General features: G+C 39.7%; 1 protein-coding gene across 3 annotated transcripts in view; it reads left to right on the top strand.

Annotated features, from left to right (window-relative positions):
- The window catches only part of PDE4B (phosphodiesterase 4B), a 560,636-nt gene that overhangs the window by 458,321 nt on the left and 83,076 nt on the right, over nt 1–19,239 (top strand). The gene's annotated exons all lie outside the window — the stretch shown is intronic.

Raw genomic sequence — 19,239 nt, 5'->3', positions numbered from 1 at the left:
CATTACTTCCTTTACCCATTTCCATCTGGAAAGTGCCTTTTAATCCCTCATCTTCTGGATCTACCTCCTGCAACTCACCCAAAATCACTCTTAATTATTATCTCAAAATCTCTATTATTATGCTTGTCATGCTGTATTGTAATTATTTCATTTTTCCCATTCTTAAACCGAAAGCATCCCAAGTTCAAATACTAATCCTCTTTTTCTGTACTCTCAATTTATAGCATAAAACCTGGAACATAGTAGATGCTCAGTAAATGTTTATGGACTGAACAAACAAGAATGAATTAATGCCCATGCCTGAACCAGATAAGATTAGAAAGGAAGTGATGCACGTATTGGGCTTTGTTCAGGCTTTTACCGAAATACCTGCTATCTCTCCAAACATGTGCATGGTGCTGACATCCCTTGCTAATCTTGACGACATGTGACTTTCAAGGCACTTAAAGTGAACTCTTTGTTATCCATTACTTCAGGAAGAAGTGACAGTGTTAGAAGAAATGGAAGAAAATGGAACAACTAAATATGAATTTATATCATACTGTATTGTTCTCTTAGTGCCTGGCATTGTGCTTGCCACAAAGTAGGCACTCAAGCAGCATATTGAATGGAATTGGTTTAAGAACCCAGTCAATCCTTGAGATAAGTTACTTCTCTGAGACTCGCTTTTCTTGTCTGAAAAATGGGCTTTTTTTTTTGAGACGGAGTTTCGCTCTTGTTGCCCAGGCTGGAGTGCAATGGCACAATCTCAGCTCACTGCAACTTCTGTCTCCTGGATTCAAGTGAGTCTCCTTCCTCAGCCTCCAAAGTAGCTGGGATTACAGGTATGAGTAACAATGCCTGGCTAATTTTTTTTTTGTATTTTTAGTAGAGACAGGGTTTCTCCATGTTGGTCAGGCTGGTCTCGAACTCCTAATCTCAGGTGATCTGCCCTCCTTGACCTCCCAAAGTGCTGGGATTACAGGCGTGAGCCACCACACTTAGCTGAAAATGGGTATTTTAATATTCTATATGTTAAGATCATTATGATGGCTAAATGAGAAAAGCTTTATATAGTGATTAAGAGTGAAGACTCTGGAGTCAGACTGCCTCTTTCAAATGTCAGCTACACCACCTTGTGACCTTGGGACAAATTGCTTATCCTCTCTGTTTCCTAATTTCCTCATCTCCAAAATTAGGATGGAGATTGTGTGTTTTGGTTGTAAGGATTAAATATGTTCACATGTATAAAGCACCTGAACGTGCCGGTGTTAGTATTGGTGTTATGAGTGTTGTATAACGTGCCTCAGAGATACCCAGCATACAGCAGGCCACTAATATGTGGTATATAACATCGCAGCCATCTGGTATCAGTAGGGAACCACTGTTGAGATCGTTCTAGAAGGTTCTAGTCTACTTCACTTTCATAATAATACAGTCTAAAGGGGATCATTTTTGAAGTGTAAGACTATTTTTTCCCTCCCAAGACCATAGAAATATGATTATATAGAAATAATTTTAGAGCTGAAGGTTGGGTTCTCCAAGTCATACATGGGAAAGCCGAGGAGTCAGGGGGGAGAATGGAGCTGACACCAAATATAAAGGGACACCCCTAAATACAGTTTTTTCTCTTAAAAGCAGAGTGTAAAAAAAAAGATTATTAAATTATTTAGGATTTCTGGTAAACCAAATCTTAGTTAACTGAGAGACCCATCTTGCATAAGCCTGAGAGGCTGCCATTTTATATGATAGCAAAATTACAGCTGTACAACTCATCAAAGTGTTATTGAAATACAGCTTTCAGGGTTGGTATACACCTATTCAGGCATAGGTGTTTCCATCCAGGCAGCTTAGCAGGGAGTAGCAGTAGGAGCTGGTGCAGAGCTTCCCTTTGCAGAGAAGGCAAACCCACTAGCAGAGTCCATGGAGAAGAGAAGAGGATTGGCCCCTTTGAGAAACACTTTATGCCCACTCCAGTTACTGCTAAGAAGGAAAAAGCACCCTCGTACCCATCTGAACCTCTTCTCCTCTCTTTATTGGAAGGGAGGGAGATAAAAAGGAGGTTGGGGTTAGCCTAGAGAAGAATGAATATGGAAGTTTGCTAGGAGACAAGGAAGGAAGAGGCATTGAAGTTCCCTTTTCTGCCTACTGCTTCCCTAAGAGGGTCTGATCATGGGGGCAGGGTGAATTCTGCTTGCTTGCTTCTGATCAACCAGAGGCCAACACTTTATGAGGTTGCCTCCAGAACTGTTCTCAGAAGCCAGGAGCATTTCAGGAAATAGTCTTTCACCCAAGAGAAGAGAAACAAAGCAGGGACTGTCCCCTTGAAATAGAGAACAGGCAACAGAACTCACTGGATCTTTTTCTTGGTTTATTGTCTTGACTTCCTCCCAGCCGGAGCTGTTGACAAGTACCAAAAGTGACCCTTTGGAGTTTTCTATACTTTTCCTACCCCCTCTTTGGCTATGTCCACAGAGTAAGCTGGGACCATGGCGATTATCCAGCTTATTTGAATCTTAGAGACAGCCAGGACAGATAATGCTATTTTCTCTCTGCCCCCTCAGTTGTATTTGGGGCTTCAAATTTCTAGGGTCTAGTCTGGCTAGTACTGCTAGTCTTGTAAACTAGATAATGTCCAAAGCCTTCATGTGCACCTCTGATTTCAAGAGAGGTAGGGGCTAGTGGTTATTCTATTTCTGGTATATGCTGGGCACAATGCTAGCCCCTTTGAATGCATCACCTTACATAATTCTCCAAACTAAATTTCTTTGTATATATTATTGTTCCTATTTCACATATTTGGATAAAGAAGGCTCAGGAAGTATATGGTACTTACTCAAGACCACAAAATTCGTGTTAGAATCAGAACTGAAAGCTAGATCTGTATTTCTTGGAAACCCATGCTCTTTCCTCTACAGTCTAAACCACACTGTCTCTGCCTCCATCCCACTGTAAACCTCGGATGTTACGGCTTCTCAAGAAGGGGATGGGGAAAATGCCACAAGAAAGCAAAGTGACTGATTGCCAACAGCCTTAATAATTACCACATTCCAGAGGACTTTAATTTCTTTGTCATCTATTTTATTGTAAGTAGTAAGCTAGTGTGTAAATCTTGAGAGAAATACATCTCACGCATGTCCATCATTCATTCATTAATTTATTTAATAAATGTGTTAAAGTCATACTGTATACAAGGTATTGTGTTAGCCACTGATGATGCAGTGATGAAGAGAATGCATTCAGACCCTGATCTCATAGATCTTACAGCCCAGGAAAAGATACCCAAATAAATTTATGATTGTACACTTGATAACTGTAATGAAGGAAAGTACAGAATGCTATGATATTGACTTACTTTTTCACCTGTAAAAATGGGAATAATGCTAGTGCTTACCATTAGGGCTGTGGTAATATCTAAATGAGTTATTGCACGTAAAGCCTTTAGAACACTGCCTGGCACCCAGTGTTAGTTAGTGTTTAATTACTATGATCATTAGTTTTATCATTATTTATCATTATCATCATTATCGTTAGTCTAGTTGTTATTGTTATCATTCTGAGGACTAAAGTAGATTAGAAAATAGGAATGAACTCTATAAATAAATGAGTTTAAACTGGAGTCCTGATCACTGAGGAGCTGGGGTAGATCGAGGGGTGGTAGTCTCTGAGAGAGTAACCAACACCTCAGAGGTGCCACAGCCAGAGACCTGGACAGTTTGAGCAACAGTAAGAGATGCAGCCAGAGAGCTTGAGAGATGCCAGGTGAAGCAAAACATTTGTAGGTCATGGTAGACCTGTAGATTTTACTACGAATTCCGTTGGGAGCCATTAAAAGATTTTGAGAAGCAGATTGACATGATCTGATACTCATTTTAAATACACAATTTCTCTTTGAGTCCCAAGTCTGGGTTATTGACACCTCCTACGTACTCCCAGTACCTATATTTTCTCTGTCATTATACTCAGCTCCTGCCCCTTCCATGAACCTCCTGGTTAAGAAGACAGACTCTGCAGCTAGACTGCCTTTCTTTCTCTATGACTGTAGACAAGTAATTCAACATCTCTGGGTCTTGATTTTCTTATATGTTTAATGGTAATAATAATAAAACCTTCTGCATAGAATTGTTTTGAGAGCAAAATTAAAACACTTAGAACAGTGGCTGGCACACATAAAGCACTAAGTTAATATTAGTTGTTTTTAATGTATTATAACTGCCTATTTTCTTGACTGTTTATACACTAGACTGTATGCTCAGTTCCTGGCACAAGGCAGGTGCTCAAAAAATATTTACTGAGAAAAGAATGAGCAAGGAAAGAGAGGTGGTGCAATAAATTGTAAGTGAAAGGAGAGAAAAATTGCTGTCCTATTCATAGAAAAATGGGCTTTCTTGAAATGGGTATATTCTGTTAAGGAGGAGCTTGCTTATGGGGCCAGAGAAACTGAATGACTTTGCAGCTGCCCAGCTGCTGCAGCTTTGGGGAACTTGAAACAACATCCATGGGACAAAAATTGGTTTCAGAATCTGTGATGCCAATCTGGACTGCCATCTGCACAAAAAGAAAACTGGGCCCATGAAAGAGCTTTTTCATTCTCTTGGGCTATGTGACTATCTCTCTGGAAAGCCCTTTAAAGGCAAGGCTAAACCTCCGGAGTTCTCCATTTGCTGCCTTTGGAAGGACAGTCTCACCAAAAGAGCCAGTCATCCTGCTAAGAATATAACACTCTGACTTCCTTTTCATCCCTGCATTGCCAGTAGGGCCTCAAAGGAACAAGGGCTCAGTTCTGTGAAGTAAACACACACCTTTAGTGTAGTGAATAAGCACTGGAAGAAGCTTTTCACATATTTGTAAGCTCGGAAGTCTTTTAGGCATTGAGTAGCAACAGCTCCTTTATTGCTTCATGCAGCTGCCCGAGGTACCTGCGCTGACAAGCAGTGAATCCTTCAGCTCCCTGAATGTTCTAGTTCTGTGCTGTGTGTGTGTGTGTGTGTGTGTGTGTGGTGTGTGGTGTGCATGCATACGTGCATGTGTGCTGGTTTGTTACTTTTTTATCCCAGTGGAAAATAAGGGTTCTTTGCATGCTTTTTGTCAACACAATGGGTCTCTGTTCTCGCTGACCTGGTTTTCCTTTATTTCTCCCTTTCATCACAAGTTTAGGCAGTGTGGCTTTCTTCATCCACAGAGCACTTCAAGGCCTTCCCTTGATTTACCCCTCTCTGCATGTTCTTCATACTTCCAAACCATGTTGCATATAGGCCTCTTAATGTCTAATTTAAATGCTTCCCTCTGAAAGCCTCCTACAATGAGTCCTGCTTAATTGCTCTCTCCTGAACATGTCCTGTGCTGCTTTCAAAAAGCATCAGTTCTCTATGTCATGGGCGTAAGTTCTTCCTTCATTATTTGTTAGGTGTGTGCACATTCCTTAAGCTAAAATTTTATATTATGGCTTCTCACTGAGCCAAGGGGAAGGAGGAATACTCATGTGAATAAGACCTAGACTCTAACTGTTAGTTTAAATCATCTGGAAATAAGAAATAAGATACATTACTTGAGGCCAGGAGTTCAAGACCAGCCTGGCCAACATGACGAAACCCCAACTCTACTAAAAGTACAAAAAATTAGCTAGGTGTGGTAGCACACACTTGTAATCCCTGCTACTTGGGAGGCTGAGGCAGGAGAATTGCCTGAACCTGGGAGGTGGAGGTTGCAGTGAGCCAGGATTGCACCACTGCACTCAAGAGTGAGACTCTGTCTCAAAAAGGAAAAAAAAAAAAAAGACTGCACAAGGCCCTCCAACATCATCGGACATAATCTCCTTTACCTTAAGTCTATTGATTGTAGGTGTTAACCACATCTACAAAATACCTTTCACAGCCAACACTTAGATCTATATTGATTAAATAACTGGGTACTATAAACTAGCCAAGTTGGCACAGACAACTAATTATCAAGGACCCACAGACCAAGAGTCCAAACACCTGTCTTTGGAATTAGGGTAGAATTACGCCTAGCTCCTCTACAAATAAGATGTATAAAATTCAGGACAATAAAACTCTCTGTGTTATTTCTGATTGAGTCTTTACTTCAAAACAAAATAAAATAATCATTCATTCCAGCTCACAGAATTGTTTTGAAAGCCAGATGATAGTTCAAAAGACCAGAAGTGCAAAGTATTGCTACTTTGAACACCTTGACTGTGTACAAGTAGTGTCAGCACACCTGTTAAATATTGGTGGCCACACAAGCACATCACCGTTCTCTCTACTGAGAAGTCATGAGAGAGGAGGACATCTTGGGCTTTAGCCTTACAAGAATGCCAATTAATTTGTGCCTAGTATCTAGAACACACAACTGATTATCTTAAACTCAACAGAGAGAAATAGCTTTAAAATAAGTTAATTTTGGCCAGAAATATCTCAGGGGAGGAGGAGAGAGGTGGGAGCATTTTTTAAAATTATACTTTAAGTTCTGGGGAACATGTACAGAACCTGCAAGTTTGTTACATAGGTATACCTGTGCCATGGTGGTTTGCTGCATCCATCCCCCCAGTATCTGCATTAGATGTTTCTCCTAATGTTAGCCCTCCCCAATCCCACCACCCCCTGCTATCCCTACCCTAGCTCCCCAAACCCCAACAGGCCACAGTGTGTAATGTTCCTCTCCTTGTGTCCATGTATTCTCATTGTTCAACACCCACTTATGAGTGAGGACATGCGGTGTTTGGTTTTTTGTTCTTATGTCAGTTTGCTGAAATGATGGTTTCCAGCTTCATCCATGTCCCTGCAAAGGACATGAACTCATCCTTTTTTATGGCTGCAGTATTCTATGGTGTATATGTGCCACATTTTCTTTATCCAGTCTATCACTGAGGGGCATGTGGGTTGGTTCCAAGTTTTTGTTATCATAAATAGTGCTGCCACAATAAATATACCTGTGCCTGTGTCTTTATAATTGAATGTTTTATAATCCTTTGGGTATATACCCAGTAATGGGATTGCTGGGTCAAATGGTATTTATAATTCTAGATCTTTGAGGAATCACCACACTGTCTTCCACAATGATTGAACTAATTTACACTCCCACCAACAGTGTAAAAGAGTTCCTATTTCTCCACATCCTCTCTATCATCTGTTGTCTCCTGATATTTTAATGATTGCCATTGTAACTGGCATGAGATGGTATCTCAATGTGCTTTTGATTTGCATTTCTCTAATGACCAGTGATGATGAGTTTTTTTTCATATGTGTGTTGGCTAAATAAATGTCGTCTTTTGAAAAGTGTCTGTTTATATTCTTTGCCCACTTTTTGATAGGGTTGTTTGTTTTTTTCTTGTAAATTTGTTCAAATTCTTTGTAGATTCTGGTTATTAGCCCTTTGCCAGATGTGTAGATTGCAAAATTTTCTTCCCATTCCGTTGGTTGCCAGTTCACGCTAATGATAGTTTCTTTTGCTGTGTAGAAGCTCTTAAGTTTAATTAATTAGATCCCATTTGTCTATTTTGGCTTTTGTTGCCATTGCTTTTGGTGTTTTAGTCATGAAGTCCTTGTCTATACCTGTGTCCTGAATGGTATTGCCTAGGTTTTCTTCTATGGTTTTTATGGTGTTAAGTCTTATGTTTAAATCTTTAATCCATCTGGAGTTAATTTTTGCATAAGGTATAAGGAAGGGATCCAGTTTCAGATTTCTGCATAAGACTAGCCAGTTTTCCCAACTCCATTTGCATTCTTTATGTATATTTCCACAGAGTTGAGTATGAAGCTTTATTAAAAAAAAAATTGGAAATTTGAATGTCAATCTAATTTGCTAGATTATCCTTGAGATGCCCTTCCTTCTCATACAGAATATTAAAACTTATCTCCTTTTTCCCTGTGAGTCTTGTATTACTGTCACTAAGAATGCCTCCAGCCTCTTTGCAGAACACATTGGCACCAGGCCCCCTTCTAAAGCCTTCTGTTCACCACAATGCCGAAATTCTGATTGCACCTCCATATTCCTGTGCTTTCAGTAAGCCTTTTAAAGGCATTTGGCTCCTGCCTCTGGTCTTCAATATTTTAGGACTACTGAGTTTAGAATCTAGAGAAAGCAGCAGATTAAATGTAGCTCAGGAACAAGAGAGTGTTGTCCAGAGAAAGCTGAGAGTGATTGGCACAGCAGATGTAAACATCATCACCAGGGTGTACATAGCTTTAACTCAGGTGCCTGCACAGGCATCACGTGCAGCATGGCACAGGTAGTTCACAGGCCTGCCTATCTACGCTTGTATGCTTAGGGACTGGCCTTCCAAGTGCAGTTTCCTGCTCAGTCTTATTTATCTTCTGATAAAGAATTGCTCCCAGCAAATTACTAAACTAAACCTACCGCTGATACTTTTACTTGAGTTACAGAAACATGTAACTCTACCTCCTCTGCTTCTGCAGCAGTGGAATATGCTTCTACAATTTGCTTTCTTAAATTTGTTGATGGATTATTTATTGCCCCACTCCTCAAGTGTCTGTGGAGGGGATTACATCTAATTTTTAACCAGGAACAGTTTTGGGAAAATAGTCCCTTTTCTCCATTCTGTGCTGCCAGAGCAGAGGGCAAAGGCAAGTGACAGTGAGTGGGAATTATAGGAAAGTTCTTTGCCTCAGTGAGCCTTTTAACTTATTAGAGATCTGGAAGAATATGGAGTGGATTTCTCTGGGAAGTGGTTTTGCATTTCCTTGCTGAAAGATCACTTGCCTAGGCATATATAGGAAGTTTAACATGGGTTTCCCTCATTCAGAAAAAGGGTAAATTCAATCACTTTTGAGATTTTTTTCTGTGTTAGAAGCATATATGATGGAACTGTGGTTTTATTAAATCAGTCTCAGCTATACACTACCCCCAAAGTATTTTGCTTGTTTTCAAAGATCTCTTCATAAAACATTTGTTTCAAATACAAGGCATTGCGGAGGAGGTGTTATCATAATATCAAACCCCTACTAAGTATCAGATTTTCTAGTAGGCACTCTGCAAAGGAGATCTGCAGGATATCTGTTTTTATCCTCGACAAACTTTTATTAAGTCAACATTTTTATCCCATTTTTTTTAACCAATGAGATTATGCCTCAGTGAGTATAACTAGTAGCATAAAAACACTCAGCTTGAAAGTGACAGACCTAGGATCTGAACCATAAAAGACCCCCTCAGCTAGTAAGTGGTAGAGTTAGGATTTGAACACTGGCTTGTTTGGCTCAGAAGCCTGTATACTTGGCACGAGCTCTCTGTGCTGTCCGGTAAATAAAAATGCATGTGATGTGTGATGCTTGCACAAGTAAAAGTACATGTGATGCTCATGTTAAATTTCCTACACATACCTAGGCAAGCTACCTTACAGCAAGGGAATACAGAACAAATCACTTCCCAGAGAAACCCACTCCATTTTCTTCCAGATCTCTAATGGGTTAAAAAGCTCACTGAGGCAAAGATGCCCAAACAAGCAAAGATGATGTTTACATCTGCGGTTCCAAACACTCAGCTGTCTCTGAACAATACCCACTTATTCTTCAGCGACATTTAATCTGTTTTTTTTTTCTCCTGATTCTAGAACTAGAGAGGATTTAGGAGCAAATCTGTGTCAAGCTTTAGTCTTCAAGCCTCAGGGGAATAACTGAGCCAATAGGGAGATGGCAGTGTCTTCTTCTTTTCTAGGAATAAGTCTCCTTCCCTGAAAGACTTTGGGTTTTGAGTAGGCCGTCCTGGCAGGGAGAGGAGGCAGGGGAGAATTTTGAGGACATAGCAGAGCTGTGGGAGACATATCTCCAGAGTATTACTCACTGCTTAAAAGACACCCCCAGCCTCTGACATCACAAGGAGAGAGAATTAGATTTCAGATCCGTAGTGAAACTGAGGTGTGTCTTGCTTGAACACAAGGAGGCAGCCATCCAACTCTAGACTGGCTCTGGAAAGTCCCATTGCAAATAATTTGCTTCTTATGATGCTTTGTTCAGCTTCCCTACCTCAAGTGAAACTGTGTGACTAAAATGAAAGAGCACTGAGCTGAAACTCAGGAAACCTAAATTTCAGTACTGGCACCAACCAGGTGTGTAACCAGAAGCAAATCCTTTAACCTTTCTAAACTCAATCATCTTTAGTTTATTTTGAGTCTTTGAGTTTTAGAATCCAATCTTACTTCAGATTTCTAAAATGGCTCCTGGCCCGGAAATAGTGTTGTGTATTTGTTGACATAAGTAATTCTTTGTCAGGGAGGAAATAGCCGCTGGTAAGAATCTGGAATTCAAGCCTAGGTCTCATTGGTCTAACTACAAAACCTGAGCTTCTTCCACCTCTCCTGATAAGCGGCCATACTATTGTTTTATAACAAAGTGTATCTTTATTGTTTTTATAATCCGTGTCAGCCTTGTAATTGGCATGGTTCATTAGCAAACATTCATTGAGTGCTTATGAGTGCTGGGAAAACAAAAATGAAGGGGACATGGTGCCTGACCTAAGCTTGAAAGCATTTTCTTAAGGAGATTCTGGAGCCAGAGTGCCTGGATTTAGATCCCAGTTCTACTACTTTTTAGACTAATTACTTCTTAAACTTTCTGCATACTTCAGTTGCTTCATCTCATTTTGTTCATCTTTAAAATCTTCCTCTTAGAGTTGTTTTAGGGATTAAATGAGTTATTTCATGTAAAACACTTAAAATAGTGCCAATCATAGGGTAATGACCAAATACATCATTGCCGTTATTGTTACTATTATATATACATGTATGTTTGTCAGTCCCCTTGTGCCAGGAGTCTTGAAAGATTGCAACTGGGTCTTGTTCACTGGCACTTAATAAATGTTTGTTGGATCCAGTTATTTAACATGTATTTACAATGTCTCTACTATGTGCAAAGCCCTCTGATGGATCCTTGGTAGAATCCAAAATTTTTGCCACTTTTTAAAAAAATCACCATGTCTTAGAGCTTACATAAGTACAATTTGGAAAGTTTTTTCTCTTTCAATATTTCTCTTCTTTTTCTGTGGCCCTTATATAGAAAGCATTAAGGAACTGAGAGGAAGATATCCCACACATATGCTTGCAACCTTAATCAAATGAGCCATCCTGGAGGAGGTGGGTGGGGTTAACAACACACCAAGGGGAAGATTCTCATCTTTGTTAAATGAGAAATGTCTTTTAGAACTCTGAGATCAGACAAGACAGTGCTGCTTACTTTCAATGGTTTTTCTGTGTCAGAGAGGGGTGGGGAGAGAGAGAGAGAGAGATTCATTTACTCAACTTTTCCTTCACTCATTCATTCACTGTAAAAGTACCTAGTGAGTACTCACCACAACATGAATTAGGCATTGTGCCTGGGTAATGCTGGATAATGGAGATACAAGAATGAATAAGACACTGGGTTTTTTTTTTTTTTTTGGTAGGAGTTCACAGTCATGGGGCAGACAAACATAAATTGATATATAATACAGTGTAATAAGATTTTTTCAGAAGCATGAATAAAGTGCTATGAAGGATAGAGGAAGGCAGGTGGTTTGGAGCAGGATCCTATCCTAAGTACAAATAACACCCTGTACTGAGCTGTACCTAGGAAATTTATAAATTGGGTTTTATTAAATTTTAAAAATTAGTACTTCCCATAGCTGGGTCATTCATTATACAGCTAAGTTTTTTAGCCATTTCAGCTCAAGTTAGCATATTCTTTGAGCACCTATTATAACCAAGTAGATGAGGAGAATACATATTAATTTTGACCATGACTAGGACAAAGAAGGTATAGGAGATATGATCTAAACCCTGCCTTAAAGAATAGACAATATTTCATAAGGCAAGTTGAGAAATACCGTTTCAGAAGGCAGACCATGCTCAAACAAATGGAGGCCACCTGGATGCAGTATATATAGTTCCATCTACTCAGGAGGCTGAAGCAGGAGGACTGCTTGAGCCCAGGAGTTCGAAGCTGTAGTTCACCATGATTATGCTTGTGAATAACCACTTCACTCCCACTGGGCAACATAGCAAGACCCCATCTCAAAAAAAAAGTATGCAGACCGAAAAGCATAGGTTTAATTATTGAGTTATTGGAATGAAAGTCATCCTGAGGGATTAGTGAAGGAAGGATAGGGTATAGGGATATGACAGGACATTAGACAGGAAAGATGGCTGGGCAAAGAATAAAGGGCTTTGCATAGCTACCAAGATTTTATTTTATGTTTAGCAAAGAGCCACTCATTTGTTCAGCAGGGAAATACATGATCAAAGCAGTGCTTCTTGAGATGTTTAATGTGGTTTTGGACAGATTCAGGCTTGGAATCAGAAAACATAAGAGAGATTGATGAATTGGGATCAGTTGTGTGATTTTGAGCAAGTTCATAATCATTTCTGGGCTTTAGGCTTATCATCTATACAGTAAGCAAGATGAAATTACAACAACAGCAACAATCACAACGATATTTATTGATCATTACTCTCTAAATAGCAATGTGCTAGGCCATTTCCCTGTAACGTTTAAGCCTCAAAATAACTCTGTGAGTTCTTAAAAAGGTAAATATAAATTTACCCATGTAACTCACCAATTTCACTCTTAGATATCTAACAAGACAATTGAAGACATATATCCACAAAGCCTTGAACACAAATGTTATTAGCAGCATTATTTATTTATTTGTTTTTAATTTTTATTTTTTAAAAATATATTTGGGGGTACAAGTGCAGGCTTCTTACATGGATATATTGCATAGTGATGAAGTCTGGGCTTTTACTGTATCTGTCATCCAACTAGTGAACATTGTACCCAATAGGAAATTTTCAACTCTCACCCCCACTTATCCTTCTACCTTTTGTAGTCCCCAGCAGCTATTATTTTACTTTATATATCCATGTGTTCATTGTTTAACTCCCGCTTATAATTGAAAACATTCAGTGTTTGACTTTCTGTTTCCAAGTTAATCCACTGAGGATAATAGCCTCCAGTTCCTATGATTTCATTATTTTTATGGCTGAGTAGTATTCCATGGTACATGCATATATATACCACATTTTCTTTATCTAGTCCTCCACTGATGGAAACTTAGGTTGATTCTGTGACTTTGCCATTGTGAATAGTGCTGCTGTAAAAATACAAGTGAAAGTATCTTTTTTCTATAATGATTCTTTGTAATAGCCAAAAGTTGCAAAAAACCTAACTGTCCATCAACTGGTGAACAGCAAGACAAAAGGTACTGTATCCATACAATGAAATATTATTTAGCAATACAAGGGAACAAAACACAGAAACATGCCACATATGACATGGATGAACCTCAAAAATAATATGCTCAGGGAGAAAAAGCCAGATATGAGATACCTCATATTGCGTAATTCCTTTTACATAAAATATCCCAAAAAGGCAAATATGTAAAGACAAACATTAATAATTAGTGATTACTTGGGGCTGCAGCAGGGCTCGGGGATTAAGAGTAAAGGTACATGAAGGATCACATTAGGGTAATAATGATAAGAATGTTTTTAAACTGGTTTACTGTGACAGTTGCACAACTTAGTAAATCTGCTAGAAATAATTGAATTGTATGTTTGGGAAGGTGAAGTAGATGATATGCACAATATGCCTCAATAAAGTTATTTGAAAAACAAAAACAGCTCTGTAAAGTAGGTACTATTCTTTTTTTTTTTTAACTTTAAGTTCTGGAATACATGTGCAGAACATTCAGATTTGTTACATAGGTATACATGTACATTTGCTGCACCTATCAACCCGTCATCTAAGTTTTAAGCCCCACATGCGTTAAGTATTTGTCCTAATGTTCTGTCTCCCCTTTCCCCCTCACTCCCAGACAGGCCCTGGTGTGTGATATTCCCCTCCCTGTGTCCATTTGTTCTCATTGTCAAACTCCCACTTATGATTGAGGACATGCAGTGTTTGGTTTTCTGTTCCTGTATTAGTTTGCTGAGAATGATGGCTTCCAGCTTTATCCATGTCCCTTACAAAGGACATGAACTCATTCTTTTTTATGGTTGCATTGTATTCCATGGTGTATATGTGCCACAATTTCTTTATCCGGTCTATCACTGATGGGCATTTGGGTTAGTTCCAAAGTAGGTACTTTTCTTACTCCTACTTTACAGATGAAGATACTGACTTTCCCAAAGTCTGCTAAAAAGTAATGGGGCTACAATTCAAAATTCCTTCTGCCTCATCCTGAGCCCATGCCCTTAGCCATTGTTGATATTGTATTCTTCCTTATTTCACAGAGTGGTTGCAAGAATTATATTAAGTATAATATACATGTTCAGTCACATAATGCACAGAGCAGGAGTGTGGTTGGCTGTCAGAAAAACTTAGCTGATTCTGACTTGGGCAGCAGTTGGCCAGATGGATTAAAGGAGTGAGAGGAACCAAGAAAAGCGCTATACAATGCTGCAGGCAGAAAGTAACAGGAGCTTACCCAAGGCACCATCAGGAGGAAAGAACAGAAGATGTAGACAGTGGAGCCAAGGTAAGGTAATGCTCTTAATTCTACCAAATTTTAACATCTCTAAACAATCATTTAGGATGCTCAGTTCTATAAACAAGAGAAGACAAAGAATAGAGGTCTTTCCTTCAGCAAACGGCTGACACACTTTCCCATCATAAACTTCGTAATTCAGGATGTAAAACCAAATCCAACAACCAAACCCAGCCAGAAGGTTAAATAAATAAATGCTAAATAAATAAACATGATTTTTTCCCCCTTGTCCCATGAGTCTCCATAGAAGATGCCACGTGCTTCTGATAATCAAAGTCTACTAGTCAATTTTCCTTCCTTTGTAAAATTGGGGGAATGGCCTACTCAGGGTTATAAACTGAAACTCTGAGGAGTTGAATCTTTCTGTATATTTTGTTTTACATTTTCTCATCATGAGCCCTGTCATTAATAATAATGATGAATCACAGATGAGGGAGTGCACCTAACATTTCATCTTTTATTTTGAAATGTTATTAAAACTCAAAAGGCAGAAACATAGCCTGTGGCTTCCGCAGATGCAGGACTAGGTGATTTAATGGAGTTTTTCCTGCGTGACTTTCTATGACTGATATTTTGTGGCTCAGATGTGCCTGCCACATTGAGAAACTTTATTATTAATAAACCCACATTTCCCTGAAACAAACAAGACAGCATGGCAAACAGTGGGGTTTGCTCTGTATACATTTGGGTTGGTTTTTCATCATTTCCTAGGACCAGGGCCCTGGTGCTTCCCATCAAATTGCTGAAAAAAATGTGAGAATTCACAGTTTGCCTATTTTGGCAACATAAACATGGGAAAACTTGTGGTCATAGGGTCATGACTCTTCGTTTTGGAGGGCTTGGTAGCCAGTGGATGGGGTTGTGAGGGAGCTTCCTTAGGGAGGACAATATTGAATCTGGAAGTGCACAGGACTTAGCCCACGCAATAAAGAGAATATTCTGAATACTTTTTGGTATTCGGTCTTTCAGTCACTGTCCCCAAGGAGCCAAGAAAAGCTAACGTATGTCCCCCATGGTAATTAAATGTTCAAGCTTGAAGAAACTTGAAGAAATCTTAAACATAGCAACACTAACTGCTGGTTTTATTAAGCTGTTACAAGAATTCAGTCAGTCACAACTCATTCGAAATGCCCTTATTGGGCACTGACTCTGTGTGTAACAGGGTTCTAAATTACAGTCCCAGTCCTCAAAGGGATTTATAGTGAATGCAAGTGGGGATGATATTTAAATGTGACACATTTACATGTTAAATAACAAAGTGTATGGTGGTGGTTTTGTTCTCGGTGAAGACCTTCAGAGCTGTCTTGCCCCCACAACTGGCAAGTGGAGCCTTCATCTTTGAACCCAAACAGTTTTATCTTACTCTCTTAGAGATAACAGAAAGGTCTTGAGCTTTGGCATCAGAAACTCATAAGTCTTAATCCCACGTTGCCCGTGTGTTAGCTGGATTATAAACTCCCTGAGGGCAAAGTCTGTTTAAACACTGCATATCTCAGAAACCAGCACAGTGCCTAATATTTAGTAGGCACTTCACAAATATTTGATGTTGAACACATAAAATTAACTGTAAGTCTAGCAAAGTTAACCTCTGAGTCCAGCGTTCCTCTTGGTGAAACAGGAGGAATCACACCTACTTCACAGGAGCACAGAGGTTGACTAGAATGGAGAGTGAGGATGAAGACTCTAGAGTTGCCTTGCCTGGAACCAAATTCTGGATTGGCAATCATTACCTCTGTGATTTTGAGCAAATAACTTGTCTTTGCCTCTGTTTCCCATACTATCAAATAAGGATAATAGTATCGCCTACCTTTTAGGTTGGGCACAGTGTCTCATGCATTTTGGGAGGCTGAGGTGGGAGGATTTCTTGAGGCCAGGAGTTTGAGAGCTGCCTTATATCTACAAAACAAAAACTTAAAAAAATAGCTCATTGTGGTGGTGTGCACCTGAAGTCCCAGCTACTTGGGAGGCTGAGGCAGGAGGATGATTTGAGTCCAGGAGTTGGAGGCAGCAGTGAGCTATATGATTGTGCCACTGCACTCCAGCCTGGGTGACAGAGTGAGACCCTGTCTCTAAAAAACAAAACAAAACAAAACAAAAAACTGTATTAGGCCGTTCTTGCAGTGCTATAAACCAATACCAGAGATTAGGCAATTTATAAAGAAAAGAGGTTTTATTGGCTCACAGCTCTGCATGATGGCCTACAGGAAGCATGGTGATGGCACCTGCTTGGCTTTTGGGAGACTTCAGGAAACTTACAATGATGACGGAAGGTGAAGGGGGAGCAGGCATGACACACCACCAGAGCAGGGGCAAAAGAGAGAGAGAGGGCAAGGTGCCACACTTTTAAACAGCCAGATCTTATAAGAAATCACTCACTACTGCAAACACAGCACCAAGAGAACGGCGCTGAACCATTTGTGAGAAAACCACCCACATGATTCGGTCACTTTCGACCACACCCCACCTCCAACACTGAGGATTGCATTTCAACCTGAGATTTGGGTGGGACATCCAAACCATATTACAAACCTACCTTTTCAGTTTGTTATGAGAATTAAACATTTGTATAGTTCTTAGACTAGGGCCTGGTAAAAAGTATGTTCTATGAAAATAGTTACAAAATGCCTCATGTAGCCTGTTGCAAATGATGTTGAATAAATATTAGCTAAAGAATGTTATGTTTGACCCCCATTTCCTAAACTAGTACCTGGTTTACTATAAATGCACAGAATAGAATATGATTATTAATTGAGTATTACAGGTTTTCTGAAGCTCAAGCTAGAAATATGGGCTTATGGGCTAGAAATATGGAGAAGAGTTTCATCAAGGACAAAGAACAAAATTTGGACCTCAGTGGAATTCAATGTCAGTGATGATGAGTTCACAGAGAAGGCATATAATCTGCAAAAGCTGGAGGAAAGAAGGATCAGGTCACAGTCACAGGATGCTCCACCATCAAGAGGACCTGGCACTGGTTTCTGGGAGAATAGTTTGTCGTGGTCCAGCTTTTCAAGTGAGTTTGACCAAAGTTCTGCTTTAGTTCTGTGGTTTCAACTGCACAGATTAACACTTCAATGGCTGCTTATTTATTCACTTATTTATTGAGGAAGTATTTATATAGATCCTACTACGTGACAGACATTTTGCTAGGCAGTGGTGAATAAAATAGAAATGGAAGTCTAGGCAACATAGCAAGACCTGTGTCTAGCAAACAATAAAAATAAAATAGCCAGGCACAGTGACACATGCCTGTAGTCTCAGCCTCTTGAGAGGCTGAAGCGGGAGGATCCCTTAAGCCTAATAGTTAGAGGCTACAGTAAGCCATGATGGTGCCTCTGCACTCCAATCTGAGTGACAGAGCAAGACCTTTCTCACAAAAAGAAAAAAAGAAAAGAAATAGATTTCATCTCTTTTGTACCAGGAGGGAGATACAGACTATTAAAAAAATAAGTAGATTTTGATAAATGCTTTGAAGAATATTAAAAGGGTACAGTAGTGGAACATAATAGATGGGGAAGGAGGATTGCTCAGATAGAAACAATGGGAAAAGGTCTGTCTGAGGAGGGGATATTTCTGTGGAATCCAGAAAGGTAAAAAGGAGACTATTCCAGGCTGGGAAACATAATATCTGAAGGTCTTGAGAATGGTGTATTTGAAAAAGAAAGCAGGTGTGGCTGGAACAGAGTGAGCTAGGAGTAAGTGGTGAAAAATGGGGTTGATGGCATATGGGCAGGGCCAAGTCTTGTAGTATCTTGTAGGTGATGGTAGTCAGTTTGGATTATATTAAAGCAAATTGGGCAGCCACTGAAAAAAATGAAAAAAATGGAGAAGAGAAAATCCTATGAAAAAAAAAAAGCTCACTCAGATTTCAATGTGTGTAATAAATTAGATTGGAAAGAGAGGACGTGAGAGGAATGTGGAAGAAGTCTGAGCAAGAGGCGATGTTTGCTTAATCAAGGATGGTAGCAGTGGGAAGTGAGGGAGGTGGACCGATGTGTAATATATTCTGTAGGTGAAATAGGTAAGACTTGCTGATGAATTAGATGGGGAGGAGCTGGAAGTAGAAATAGTAAGGGAGAGAAATGGTTCAAGAATGAAATCCAGGCTCCTGGCTTGAACCACTAAGTATTAGTGCCAGTGACTAAGTTGGAAAATGTTAAGAGGGAATATTGGAAGATGGATTGAGAAAAAATCAGGAGTTTGGTTTTAGATGTTACTTTTTAGTGCTCTGATGTATTCAAGAAGAGATTTCAACACAGCAGAGAAAAGGTTAGGCTGGAGAGATACGTTTTGAGAGTTGTCAGCATATAGATTGTGGACAAGCCGTGGGCATGAGTGAGAGTACGGAGGGCGCAGAGAGAGGCCCAGGACTATATCCATGGAATACAGTGAGGTTTAGATGTCAGTAGAGAAAGAGGAGACTAGAAAGAAGACAGGAACAGAAATATCAGAGAAGAGAGAAAACCGTGGAGAGTATCATATCAGGGAAACAGAGAAAAACAGCATTTTAAGTGGGAAGACAGCTGTCAGCTGTGTTGAAATAACTTGAGGTGGAAAGGTGACCACTGGTTTTGGCAACATGGAAGTCATTAATGATTTTGATAGGAGCAGATTTCAAGGACTTGTACGGATAGAAGCTAGATTCAGAGTGGACTGAACATGTGAGAATCGTAAAGCATATCTGTATGTAGCTGAAAAAAAAACTCAGAAGGAGAGATTATTGATGGAGAGAAAGGGGAAATAGACAAAGGCACAGATGGAGAGGGGATGATGGGCAGTGGGACC

This window comes from Sapajus apella, unplaced genomic scaffold (assembly GCF_009761245.1).
Source record: "Sapajus apella isolate SASKATOON/1434 unplaced genomic scaffold, GSC_monkey_1.0 scaffold36, whole genome shotgun sequence".
NCBI classification, from domain to species: Eukaryota; Metazoa; Chordata; class Mammalia; order Primates; family Cebidae; genus Sapajus; species Sapajus apella.
The sequence above is the reverse complement of the archived record's forward strand: the minus strand, read 5'-3'. Positions and strand labels throughout refer to the sequence as shown.